We start from the raw sequence: 12986 nt of genomic DNA on the forward strand, positions 1-12986 counted from the left end.
TCCCATTCCAGGGTCCTCCTGCCCTCGGCCGATGCGTGCCCCTCTGATGTAGATGGCCCCGAGCCATGATGCCTCCCACGTTGAGCCTGCCGCTGCCTCCGACGCAACTGCCTCTGCCAGCACAACGGCATCTAGGCTGATGGAATCCACCGACGCTGTCGTGCACGTGCCCTGCCCGATGATGCCAGCACTTCCTCCATCTGCTGGGGTCCAGTTGCTGTGGTGTCCACCCCTGCTGGACCGCCGACTCCCGAATGTGGCAGCAATGGGATCCCCACCGAGCTGGCTGCGTTGGTCAGGGCAGGTCCACAGGGGGCCCTGGTGGCATCTGGGCCGGAAGACGGCATGGAGAACGACTGGTGCATAGTCTCCACAGAGGAGGAGAGGGCCGCCAGAGTGGCCGACACATGTACAAAACCCCCAACCATGGACACTCCCAACTGGGCCACGTTGGCACGCTGCTCTTCATGATGACGTGCGTGCTCCCCCCAGGAAGCACGCACATCATCACGAATGTCACGCATGCACAACGCAACACCAATCAGGATCTTCTCCATACGGCCAGGGGTCCCCTCGTCCGCAGGTAGAGGAGTGTCAGATGACATGGACATCCCCCCTACCTGCGGACGGGCCTGGGATGGGGCATCCCTGCTGGTGCATGGTGGTGCAGTCACAGTGTCAGGGACAGTGACATGCACAGGCCCCTCCACGGCGACCTGTGCTGCCTCCTGCCCCTGCCCCATCACTGCACCACTTGCACCAGTGGTCCCACCCCCACCAGGCCCCATGTGCGGCTCAGTAGCGGCCTCCTCCTCCTCTGTGGAAACCACCAACCTGGATGGCTCCACACCGTCTTCTGCCGTTGCAAGCCCCTGTGGGGGCTCACCCACCCCTTCCGCTGCAGCCGTGGTGGCAGACACAGCACCAGTCCCCTCACTCCCAGACGATGGTAATTTCTGGGAGGGTGACTGGGCCTTGCGTCGCCGGCCGGTGGGGGCATCCCCGCCACTTTGCTCCACAGCGCCGTCTCCGCCCTCTTCATCACTTGCCACTGTGTAGAGGGAGACATAGAACACAAGCATCAGGGTACTGTACAATGGCCACCTAGACAGGAAGCAATAGCAGATGAGTGGCACTGTCAAACATCACTTCCATCATGTCCCTCCACAACACATGGGTCAGTGCAGGCAAAACACATGCAGTAACAGGCATGGTGCATGCTATGAAGATTAGCATACATGTCCAACAGGAGGGGAAGATGCTGAAACATACAATGCTGGTTTGAAACTCACATGCATCATGGGTCATGCCTATCACATGCACACAATTCACCGTAGTTTCATCCATCTGGCCTCGTACACCCCAGACACAGTGGATACAAGGATGAGTGAATCTGAACATTGTCACAGACATGTGTCATGCATCCATGGCATTTACAAGTCACAGACACGCAAGACAGACACACAGACATGGACACCATACATGTCCATGACAGCAGCACCCATCTCTCACACCCCATCCATGTCCAATAACAGAGACAGGCATGCATTAATGTGTGCATTCCGCATGCTGCTCCGCATGTTGCATTGTGACACATGCACCTACCATGTGGTTCACACATTACTGGTCTCACATGCATGACCATGATGTCCCTGCACACACACATACGTACATGGCCTATGTCACACATACAGGCAAGTATCAGACAACCAGCACCCTGCAACATGCCCTGTCTCATACAGCAATGCTTGGCCACTTACCGCTCAACTCCAGACAGGTCTGCCCCTGAAGGATCTGGGCGTGGAGCGCTGGGCCTACGCGTTCCAGGACCCTCATCTGGATGGTACTCATGCTGCCCCGGCGCCCCTACACGAGGCGGCGGGCCTTTATGAGGGTCCTGGACCTCAAGTCCTCCCAGCGCTTCTTGACTTGCTTGATTTTGCGGGTTGCCACCCCCTCCGCGTTGATGGCAACCACAAAGTCGTCTCAGATCCTATCCCGTCCTTCCTTGTTGGCACGTGATGTTCCGAAAAGGGCATCATAATGCCCCAGAACATGCTCCACCAGGACACCAACTTCCTTCTGCTGAAGCTGGTGGCCCTCTGCCCCTCTGGCTGGGGGTCGCCAGTGGTCTCAGTTGGCGTTTGCCTCGACATGCCGACCCCCGAGGCAGGCGTGGGTGGGCAACTGTGTCCTGGGGCTGGGCTGTGGAGCGATGGTATCCCAGTCGGGAGTCTTCTGTTCCAGCAGCGGTGGACACAGCAACTGGACCCCTGCAGATGGCTGATGTGCAGGCACCAAATAGCAGGGCACGTGGGCAGCAGGCAGTCAGGCAGCAGCAGATGGCAGGTGGGAGCGTGCTCGGGGCTCTGGGGGGGCAGGAAAATGGCCTTCAGGGCAGGAGCCTGGTCTTCCGTGTGTTTTCACGTGGCCAGCTTGATACGGAGTGATTTGGCACGTGAAAAAATTGCACGTCAGCGTGTAATTCGAGGAAAGGCCCTTCACGCGTAAGCGCTTCTGTGATGTGATGTGTATGGGCGTGCGCGGGCATTTCCCTGTGACGTGGGCATAGTGGATTAGCGCGCGTGAAAAAAATGCACGTCCCCGTGTGAATGCGTGTAATCCGAGGAAAGGGCCTACGCGTGTAAGTGACGTGACACGCGCGGGCGTTTCCCTCAGCATGGGTTAAAGGTGAGCGGGGCCAGCAGTTCGCTGTACGTGCCTTTCGTGGAGACCGACGTGTGTTGCTGCTTCGTGTTGTTTCGCGCGCCATCACAACTTCACAGCTATCAAGGACATATCACTTCCTTTGGCGGGGGTATTGGCTAAGCGTGTTTTTCTGCATCGCGCTAGTCAGACGGTGAGTCACACACGCTATTTTTCCCACTGCGGGTGCCCCTGTGTATCGCACTGTTTTTGATGTCATAGTAGCCTGCATGTCCCACGCGTACACATTTTTCGTGTTACTGGGTGCCACCGCATACTGTGGGAGGTTGATTCCACGCACGTAGGCTGCAGGGTTCCGTGCACAGTTTTCCAGCAGTTTTGGGGTGCCTGAGCATTGCGTGACCCATCACTACATCACCGGGGTCACATACAGCCTTGCAAGTGCAGGGGGGCTGCTTACATCTTGATTCCCACGCCCTTCACCCCAATTGCCCAGGTCAATTGTGGTGTACACCTCCCATTGGCACTACTACATCTGTGCCATGGTTGGGAGGACACCAAATGTGAGGGGCGCCTGAGCTGGGCGTACTCCTCGTGGCGGGCGTGTTGGCAAGTGCAGGGGCAGATGCACCCAACAACACCCCGGTTGTGAGTCTGCCAACCAGGACAGTTGCGGTCAATGACCCTGCCACAGCGGATGTTGCTGCGCAGGATCCATTAGAGGGCACCCAGCTGCCACTGACAGAAGTCAGGCCTTTGGTCATCCCTCCACCTGCCACTCCCTTCGCTCAATCCACCAAACCCACTGGCCATACTGGTCAGGGCGACATTAGCCAGCCAGGGTCTGAGCCACAATCCAAGAGGAGGAAGGTTGCACCTGCAGCACAGGCTGGGACCCCACACACAGCCACGACCTCCTGCACATCGAGGAAGAAGCCTTTCTGCAACCAGGAACTGGACTTCCTCGTGGGCTACGTGCAGGGCCACAGCTGTGACATGCTAGTGGGTGCCAATAGTCAGACTGCGGCTGCCCAACGTGATACCCACTGGAAGCATGTTGCGGAACATGTCAGTGCATTCGGCCATGAGGTGCGCACGGCGCAAGAGTGCAAAAAGCGTTGGAATGACATCAAATGCAGCGCTAAGGCTAAGCGTGCCTCAAATAACAACTTGACTCTGGTGACTGGCGGTGGGCCTGCACCAGAGGAGGAAGTCCTCACTCCGCATGAGTCACTCGTTGCAGAGTTCATACCATCTGAATCGGTCGAAGGAGTGGGAGAGATGCCGGACTTTGATGCCCAGTCCAGTGAGTGTTGATGCATGTTTGTTGAGGATGTGTGATTGTGGGATGTGTTGTGCATGATTGTCACTACATGTGACGTGTACATGGTTCTGATGTGCAAGTAATGCAATGCTTCTGTGATGCATGTCTGCTCTGCTGGATGGTGGACATGTGGAGCAGACAGGGACTGTCCGCATCAACACTATTGCACCCTACTCACATGCTGGTTACCAGTATACCCCTCCGGTCCATCTTCCAGCTCACTGGCCCTTCTGCATGTAGCGTGGGGTGACCTTCCTCTCAGCCCAGGCACGATGTCATAGCATGACTGACGTGCATGTGTCCTCTGCCTGCATGCGGGTACTCCATGTAGGCATGCTCCCTTGCCCCTCCACCCCCCGCTCTGCACCCCAATTCCACCTTTGCACTGGTCTGCTTCAATATTGCCGTTGGGTACTTCCCTGTTAATGCGTCCTGTGTACATGCTAACTTCCCGCAACCAATCTGCCAGATGCTGTGTGGTACAGCCTTAGTACTTGATGCAGGGTATCTCACTTGTACTGTGCAGAGGTCAGATGCCCCGCAGGGACATAAGTGCCCATTCATGCTCCATGTGCATTGCACGCATGGCCCTATGTGTCCTTGACCGGATGATCACTGTAATACAAGTCCTGGGTGACATACATTGCATGTCATTTCATCAGCCTTCCCATGTCAACTGTGGCTCAGTACTGCGTGGCACACATGTTTACGGTCTGACAATCTGGGTGGGTCACAGGCCTCAGCCTGTTTAATGGCCAATGACTCTGTCCAACTGGTGTCGTGTCTTCTTCACACGTGGGTGGCCTCCAGACGTTTCATCATGTGTCCTGCTTACTGTCACATCATCATTTGCAGTGTTGTTACTTGACTCACATGAAGCTGTTGATGCTAGTCAACATTGCCTGTCAATACACAGGTCTATGGTCAGCCTTTTGATACCATGCTAGGCATCCATGCTTTTGCATTTGGGTGGAGGGGTGCTTGGCTTGTATATATGCTACCCATTGAATGCACATTGCACGTGATGCCTGAAGTTGACCTTGCACTGCCTTCACATTTTCTGACACACACCATGAAGTACTTGTACATGTAGGTAGTGAGTAACATACACATTGGCTGCACTGCATAGACCCACTTCAATGCAAACTGCCACCTTTCAACAGGTCTGATCACAGAAGCAATTCCAAGTTGACCCAGCATGCATGCCAGGTTCTATTTTGTTTGTCACATGTCTGCCTGATGTTGTCGGTGTGTGTGTGTGTTGTGTGCTTCTGACATGTGTAGTGACCTTTTTTCTCTATATTTTTCAGATGATGACGCAATGGAGCCGGAGGATGGTGTTGTCATGCCAGGCACAGGGTTGTTATCACTACATCAACCCAGCACAAGTGGGGGTCGTGGGGTGGCAGGCCACGAAAACCCCCAAGTGCTACAGGCCATCTTGTCTCTGGCTGCCTATGAGTCCAGCCCTGATGACGACTCTGACATCCATGTCGAGTTGGATGAGCATCAGGTCCATGTGTCAGGGGTGAGTGATTCTGATGTGGACACACCTCTGTCCGTGACACCTGCACTGAGGGGTCAGACAGTCTTGGAACCTCCGCCCGTGGTGGATCGGGACGCAGGGTCACCCTCCACACCAGTCACTGATGTGCCTGGGACATCACGTCGACGGGGGCATGTAGTCGTGCAGCCGCGGGCAGTGCCAACACGATGAGGACACCCGGTCCTTGGGTCCCGCAGGGGTCAAGCCCAGCAACGCGGTCACCGCGCGCAACCGCAGTATACTGAGTGGGAGCAAGACATGACTGCCAATTCAGAACGGCAGGGGGCAGCAATGGAGAACATCGCTGAGAGCATGGAGCGTGTGGCTCAATCCGTGCTCGCCCCTGCTAGGCAGGTGCTTCTCCAGCAGCAGGCGGCACAGTCCACGGCCCACTCGCTTAGGCTGGGCAAGGCAGCCTCAGACAGGGGACGCCAGGCTGAAATGTCGTCTCTGCGTCAAGCAATTGCTGCTCACGCAGAGGCACACATGGAGGCCCTGAGGGAGGAGTATGCTTCCCTCAAATCCACTCTGGGTGTCCTTCTGATGTCCCAGAGGGAGCGGTCAGAGGAGAGGTTTGCACAGCTTGAGCGTACCATCTCGGCTGAGCTACAGGCTTACCGGGAGGTGCAGCGGTTGTCCAGCCAGGCCTTGCAGGAGGAACTCTGTGTTACACGTGCTACCTTGCAAGAGGAAGCACGTGTATCACGGGCGGTTTTGCATGCAGACCTACAAGTCATCGCCACACAGAACCAGGCTCACCCGTCCGGCAGACTTGCTGCCGATGAGGGGCAACCTGCGGCTAGGCGTGGCCAGGCTTCTGTGCCACGTCCTCCTTTCCAGGATGAGCCAGACTCGGTCGACAATCTATCTCCCACAAAGGTCGGGCTGTGCAGGCGTTGAGCCCATGGAGGTTTTTATTTTGCTCAGCATCATCGCATGTGGGTGTTGAGCAGCACCCTGTACCTCCCCCATCCTGGGTGCCCCCCCCGGGTCGTATGTGGCCATTTTTGATTTTTCTTTTAGTTTAGTTAGTTAAGTTTCTGTTTGATAGTTAGTTTAATTAGGTAATGTAGGTTTTTCATAGTTAGTGTAATTAGTTAATATAGTTTAAAATTGCTTGTCTATTGTGCTTTCATGTGACAGTGTAGTGATTTGTGGCTTTTGAAAGCATCCCGTGTCTGTTCCAGCTGGGCCCTTCAGGCTTGTCTTGTGTATGTGTTTGCTGCTTGGGGTCTTTGACTCACATATGCCACTCCTGCTTCCCTTATCCATGGGCTCGCAAGGATGGTTTGGTGTAACAGCCTATTACACAAGGGTTTTGGACTGTCATATCTGTGGCATGTCTGCTGCTGTGGAACTTGTGTTAACACCACTAGTGGAGATGATTGGCATGTTATTGACCACTGTTCTGCTTTTGCTAGATGGGGTGTTTCATGATTCATGTGTACATTCATTGCTATGCATTGTGTAGTATGTTTCTTATCTTTACTGTACATGTGCTTGTTGCAATTCATGCCGTAGTGTGTTCCACACGTTGGCTGTGAAAGACGGACTGAAGGTGTGATTTCTGATGTACGTCTCTGGCATGGTCCAGTGATGTGATGCCTGAAGACACACAGATGAATCTAATTATTTTTTTTTATTTATTTTTTACATAGTTTATTATTAAACTTTTTGTAATAGACATCCTCCTACTCCATGGCAACGGCCCTTTTCCCCCCATTAGTCCTTGTACATCGAGCACATCAATAAAGTTTATCACCGAGCACGTAAGGTGGACCGAGCTCCCACTCAGGATTCTATACCACCAGTCCTCCATGTTTTCATTTCTCGGTGCATATTTGCTCAAGTGTATGGATCTTATAGATCTAAGTTTGGGGCAAGCAACTACTAAGTGTCTCACAGTTTCAATTTCGTTTTGACAAAATCTGCACCAGTTGTCAAAAGTCTCTGGATCCTTTCTTCTTAGTAAGATTTCCTTTGTTCTTAACGCATTCATTCGTAATCGAAGAAAGCGATCACGATGGTGTCTTGATGGGAACTGTAGGAGATATCCCGGCATCTTGTTAATTTTGTTAATTGTCGGTCCAAGTTTAGGCGCGGATACCTGGCTTTCCATAATGTCCATGTTTCGTGCCCATGCCCATTCTTTTATTTTTTTTCTTGCTATTTGTGGGCATTTTATCAATGTTTCTTTGCTAATATTAGCTGCTAACATGATTTCATGTAGCTTCGCAGACCAATTTGCGAGTATTCCCCCAGCAACTCGCTCGTCGTCCATCGCCAGGATCGCATAGGCAGGTTCTTTGTTCGTTATTAGCGTCTTTCTCAATAGTGCTAATGATTTCCAGATCACAGTTGTATGTAGGTCATCCAGAGCTAATTCATGCCTTATTACCGAGATAGAAAGACAGTTTGGTAACCTTAGAACACGTCTCCAGAACTGACCTTCCAGTTTTGCCCACATTTTGTAGTCAAGGTTCCAACCAGATTCGGCTCCTTAGGTGATGGATGGAATTACTTTTTGTAGATAGAATAAACAGATCAGAGTTAGAGAAAATTTGCCAAAGAGATTGTGAATTCTTACTCCTTGGGTTGCCAGAATATTCATCCGGTAATCCACATAATTGGTCCAGATCTTCTCACATATCGAGGCAGATATCATTATGCCCAGATATCTAATTTCCGTTACTTCTTCTATCATCGTGTTTCCAATTCTCCAAGTAAAACGATTTTTCTTTGAGCCTTTCTGCGATCCGATTTTCATGATTTTTGTTTTAGATGTATTTATAGACAAATGGTTTAACTTCATATACTGATGTAATTTGTATAGCAGACGTTGTAGGCCAATCTGCGTGGTGTCTACTAGAATTAAGTCATCCGTATATATTAGACAGTTTATTTGGGATCCGTTTAATTTAGGTGGAAAGCAACGAACATCACTCAGGGCTACTGGAATGTCCGCGATGAACAGCTTAAATAAGCAAGCTGCAATTGGGCATCCTTGCTTGACCCCTCTTTGGGTCTTCATTTTCTCTGATAGTTGCCCTGCTTCGTTCAGCCTTATCTGGATGGTTGTGGCAGTGTGTAATGCTATGATAGGGAACAAGATCTCATGAGGGCACTTCTAGTTTTTTAGTTTCGCCCACAGCAGTTCCCGGTCGATGCAATCAAAGGCTTGATGACAATCTATGAATGCTATAAACAGCTTTGTTTTTCTTGCCAAAGCATTCAGTTTTAATATGTTAAGCAAAGTCAGGTTGTTTTCAGTGCCAACGCCTTTAGTAAATCCAGTTTGTCTACAATCTGTGATTCTACTTGTGTTGGCCCACTTGGTTAATTTTTTTTGCAAAAAATTCGCAAACACCTTGCCGATTGTATCCAGCAAGGCGATCGGGCGATAATTAGCTGGGTTTGCCCGGTCGCCTTTCTTGAAAATCGGCACTATGATCGCGGATGTCCAAGATGCTGGAATTTCTCTATACCTTGCGATCTTAGCAAATAGAATCTCGATGAATTTCGACCATTACAATTTATCTTGTTTGATCATGACATTAGTAATGCCATCCGGGCCAGCTGCTCGTGAATTATTCAGTCTTTCAATTGCAAATAGTATGTCATCAGCAGATTCAGTACAGTCCCACTTTACGGACCTTAAGTCATACTGTTTAACATCAACTTCTACATCTCCTAAGAAGACCTTGTTGAAATGTTGGTTCCACTCTGCTTCTGTCACCACGTTTGCCATTCTGATGCTTTGGTTGGCCGTTCAGTTATTAAGTATTTGCCAAATGCCTCTGCATTTGTGAGATTTCAGCAAATTCAGCATTACTTCTCCCCGTTCTTGATCACGTTGATACTTGAATGCTTTGGACCAATTGCGGTACGATTGTCTCTGTTTTTTAATCAGGCTAATGCTGTCGCTGCCGCCTTGTGTTTTCAAGTTGCGTATGTCACGTTTTAGTCTCTTTTTTTCTTCATTTACTTTCGTGCTCCATTCGTGGGTGTGCACTTTCTCAGAATTTTTCTTCCACAGAGTCTGGACATTTTTCCGAGGTAAAAGCGACACGTAATCTACATTACTGCCGATCATGCTATTCGCTGTATCTAGTTTCTCAGTGAGGCTATATATTTGGGCAGCAGACAGTCGTAGCCTATTTTTCCCATTATTTACTTCAAGATCTTGTGGTGATATCAGCTTTTTTTGTCCCGATGTTAACTTCAAGTATATTGCCAATAAATCATGGTCGCTGTTTTTAGATGGGATTACATTCATTTCTTTAATTGTATCCCAAGCGTGTTTCGATACCCAGATGTAATCTAGTACCTTTGCGTTGCCCATGTTATGCCATGTGTTTTTCGGTGGCCTGTCGCCATCAATTTGTCCATTCACCATGTCGCAGTCATAGGACTCCATAATGTTGTCCCAGACTTTCCTTCTATCCTGGATTGTAGAGCCATGAGTTCGGGTGTTGTTCATCCGGCCACCCTTCTTGTCAAACCACGTCAAGTTCATATCGCCACATATAATGATCATGGTATTAGACTTTTCTTGCATGTGTTTTTCTAGCGAGATTGCTACCGTGTCTGCGAACTTCTTAGTTGTGATCATCACCGGGTTCCAATACACATTTAGTACTAGGATGTGTTGCTGTGATTTCCCACTGCATCCTTTCGGCTGCAATAGCGTGCATTGCACAAACGTGTTGGGATTTTCGCTTGTGAGCACCTCCCAGTCGCAGCCAATTCTCATCATGGTTATCAAACCAGAAAACGGTCGTCCATGGGCATTTTTTCCTGCTGGATTTAACATAGTGACATAGCCATCTTTCACTGGCGGGCTCCTTAACCACGTTTCCTGCAAACATATTATTAAGTTGTCTTCCAACTCGATTGGGAAGCTTTCATAAAGATGACAAAAGCCTCTCGTATTCCAAGAGACCAATGAAAGCGCTTTTTGTTCCTTTTCAACTGTCAGCTACTGAGTAATCTCCCCATGTTTGTTAGGTTTCGAAGAGTGCTGTGGATGGGGTTCTGTTCTCAATTGTTGTCTTAATTCGTATTTCCGTTGCTCTTGGTTCGGTACTCTGTGACCCACCCTGTTTGATGCTTTCCTCTCACCCAGGGATACATGTCTTGGTGGTTCATTCATAGATTCGCTTATCTCAAAGCCAAGCTGCAATATTTCATCTTTTGCTTCCAAGATTACCTTACGCACTGCATAAGAAGATATGTGTAAGTAGACTTGATCGGCGTGCTCTTCGGACATGTATTCAATGATCGCAGTTCTCAGTGCCGGCACCGAGTGTAGAAGACACATTACATTTCTTCTGTTCAAATTCACATCAGGGTCGTCTTTAAGTATGTTCATAATTGCGATTCATGGAATTCTCTCATTTCGAGGCTCACGGTCCCTTGAACTGTGATTCTTTGCCTCATTTAATCTCTGTCCAGCTGTTAATTTTGGGTTCAGACTTCTCAGGTTGTTTTTACCACCTTGTTTACCTTGTGCAGGCAGGCCATCACTTGGCAATTTGATATTTGACCGCGCGTTACTAGTAACGGTCCTGGGCGCCTTTGTAGTGCCCTGATCGTGCTTTCTCTGTGGGACGGCACCCATAGGGTCTGATTTTGCTTTTAAGATCCATGGATTTTCCAGCACTGACATCTCAGATTTGAGGGACTCATTTGTGTCAGAGCTGCTCACCGTGCTGTTCAACATATTTGAATGGTTTGCTTCGCATTCATCCTCGGTTGAGTATGTAGATAGATTGCAAAGGTCAATTGATGGAGTTCCCGTTAAGCTTACCAGATCATCCGATTCCAGTCTTTGTCGTTTTTTGGGATTTCCCTTTTCTTCTGAAGTTTCTGCCACATCTTTGCCAGTTCTTTTCAACCCTTTGGAGACCTGCGGTACATTACTTTTAATAAAGAGGTTCGATTTGACTGGAGTCGTTAAGTTGCGTATAAATTTCCTTGATTTACTAGCTTGTTGGCGAGGTTCTCAATTGTTCTTCTTATCTTTCCGTTTTTTCAGAGTGATGTTTATTGGCTGCATGTTTTTTGATTTCGTGGTATTTGCTTTTCCTTTATTTGAGTTGGTGTCTGACCCACTAAAGTTTTTGGCTGTCCCATTAAAGATCCCAAAGGTGAGGCTTGGGTTGGCGCATTTCTTGGGTTCCAGTTTCTTTTGCTCAGTTGCCACCACTACTTGCTTAGGTTTGAGAGACACTGTTGATGATTGCTCTGCTCTAGCTTCAGTGGTCACGCCTTCTGATTATATTGACACCTCGATCCTCGGCACTATTAACTCGGATGATGTGGTTCCAACTATTTCTTTTTCTTTTGTGAGCGACTTTCGTGAGTCCTCGAGTGTCCTTGTCTTTAGGCATTCACTGGAAGACGCCTCCAAGGGGGCTTTAGTGACCAGTGATGATCCCAAACTACAGACCTCTGTTGGTAACAGCAATCTCATTGTTGTGGATGCTTGATTTAGACAGGCCGTAATCGCTGTTATCATTTCTTTCTTATCCTGGTTCTCTTTGGCCATGCCTTCAGTTATTTGCTTTTGCATTAGAATGAGGGAAGTTTTTTTCGATTTCAAGATTATGTTGCAACTGTGAGATAAGTTGGTCTTGTTTGTCTAGTTTTTCCACAATATGGGAGAGCAGCCCTCCATTGGATTGAATGGCGTCATGTAGATTTTCATATAATTTGGTGAAGGGCATGAGGGCAACCGAAGACGCGGCTAGCACGTTATTGTGTATTTGTAAGGCTGCTGCTGCAGACAAATTTGATTGAAGTGCTGCCGCCACATCTTTCGGCGATTCATTTTCATAATTTAGATTTTCCAGGTCCTTTTTCTTCTTTGCACAAGGACCTTCACTTTCAGCCCTCTTGTTGTTCGCGGTATTGAAAGCTGCCTGTAACTTGGGGGTCGAGCATGTAGATGCAGTCTTCGTGTTCGAATTTTGATATTCGCTGGAAAAAGTGACCCCACTCACGGCCTCATGCCAAGGGAGTCGACTTGTAGGGGGAATTACAGATTCATTTGCCTTCTCCGACACCTCCCTTGTTTCATGATATGACATTTGCGGGTCAAGATCCACTAAAGCGCTGTGCTGCCTTGTGGGGGGTAGCTTCATGATGTGTTTGTCGATAAGCTCCAATTCGGGATTTGAAAAGCTGACCGACAACTGTTCCTTCATCCTCTCAAAGTCAGCTTTCAAGCGTTCAGCTAGTCGAGCTTCGCACCCGGCTAAGTCCAGCACATGATTCGGGTTAGTATAGTTCGCCTGATGGAAATCCATGCTATTGTTTTCGAGTGCACTACGCGCAGAGTTGTTTAGCAGCTCTGCAGCGGCGCATCTCTCTTTCCGGATTGCCTTTGCTTTGTTAAAGCTAATCGCGATGTCGGCACTTGTTCTCGCAGCGACTTTCAGCCTTTCT

This window comes from Ambystoma mexicanum, chromosome 7q (assembly GCF_040938575.1).
Source record: "Ambystoma mexicanum isolate Mex_15411 chromosome 7q, UKY_AmexF1_1, whole genome shotgun sequence".
In the NCBI taxonomy this organism is placed as follows: Eukaryota; Metazoa; Chordata; class Amphibia; order Caudata; family Ambystomatidae; genus Ambystoma; species Ambystoma mexicanum.